We start from the raw sequence: 1,020 nt of genomic DNA, 5'->3' as shown, positions 1-1,020 counted from the left end.
AGGTGCGCCGAGGGGCGGCCTCCGCGGCTCGGCCGCAGCACCGCGGCTCTGTGCCTTCCTCGGCCGTGTGGCCGGAGCTGGTCTCCGCTCTGCGCCACCGCACCGAGCGCAGAAGCGCCACCAGGGAGGCGCAAGTGCTGCTGCTGTGGTGAGAAGCGAAATGAGGAGAAAGGAGACGGGTGCGCGGGTGACGAGTGGCGCGGACTCTGCAGGTCGCATTTTGAGGTCCCGCAAGGGGTTGCCCGGCCCGTGTGCCCACCTGGGACCTCGCCGAACGGGCCGCGTCGGCTGCGGCGCGTCGCAGGGAGCCAGGAAGCCCTCCCTTCCCCCGGGGCCACAGCGCGGGCTTCCGGCACCAACCTGGGCAGCGCAGGACGTAATCCTGAAGGGGCAGTTGCCACCTCCGCTTCCGCCCCCGCCACGGCCCAGCGTCCTCCGCCCCAGCGATTCCCACAACAGTCCCAGCCCCTCCGCCCTCCCTCCGTGGACGGGAGCAGCGCCCCGCGGGGAACGGTGTGGAAGAGGTTAGGGGCGGTTTGCAGATGCTCGATGGAGCGGGCAGCAGGATTCAGGACCTAGTAGGCAGGGACCTAAGAGGGACAGTCACCCTCCCCACCCACCAGCTGCTGCTTGACCGTGTCCAGCCCCCTTCCTAGCCTCTGGTCACGCCCTTTCCTCTTCTCGCTCTCTACGCGTGGTGGGAACGGTCTTGGGTGGCAGCAGGTGACTTCCTCCCAGATCCCAGAGCTTGGGGGGTGTCCGCCTGCAGGCCGAAGGCCGCTGGCTCAGAACCTTGGTCGTTTTAAGCCTTTCACTGACCTCAAGCCGAGGGGCAGGTTTCACACGGGAGAGGCCCCAACCGAACTCAAAGTAGAATGGGAGCGGGTCAGAGGACCCTTGTGGAAGGGCGGGTTGAGACAAGACAGAGTGCGTTAGGGCACTTGTGGGTAACCAGTGTGAGTAGATTCTGGAAAGGAACAAAGAGATGCCTTTTGAGTATGAGGGACTATTTTTTTAATG

General features: G+C 65.1%; 1 protein-coding gene across 1 annotated transcript in view; it reads right to left on the bottom strand.

Annotated features, from left to right (window-relative positions):
* The window catches only part of FARP1 (FERM, RhoGEF (ARHGEF) and pleckstrin domain protein 1 (chondrocyte-derived)), a 283,653-nt gene extending 283,273 nt beyond the window's left edge, over positions 1-380 (bottom strand). The window contains exon 1 of the mRNA XM_008578376.1: positions 361-380. The gene's annotated coding sequence lies outside the window, so the exon portion shown is untranslated. The remainder of the gene's footprint in view (positions 1-360) is intronic.
* Positions 381-1,020: the final 640 nt, after the last annotated feature.

This window comes from Galeopterus variegatus, unplaced genomic scaffold (genome assembly GCF_000696425.1).
Source record: "Galeopterus variegatus unplaced genomic scaffold, G_variegatus-3.0.2 Scaffold74, whole genome shotgun sequence".
Lineage (NCBI taxonomy): Eukaryota > Metazoa > Chordata > Mammalia > Dermoptera > Cynocephalidae > Galeopterus > Galeopterus variegatus.
The sequence above is the reverse complement of the archived record's forward strand: the minus strand, read 5'-3'. Positions and strand labels throughout refer to the sequence as shown.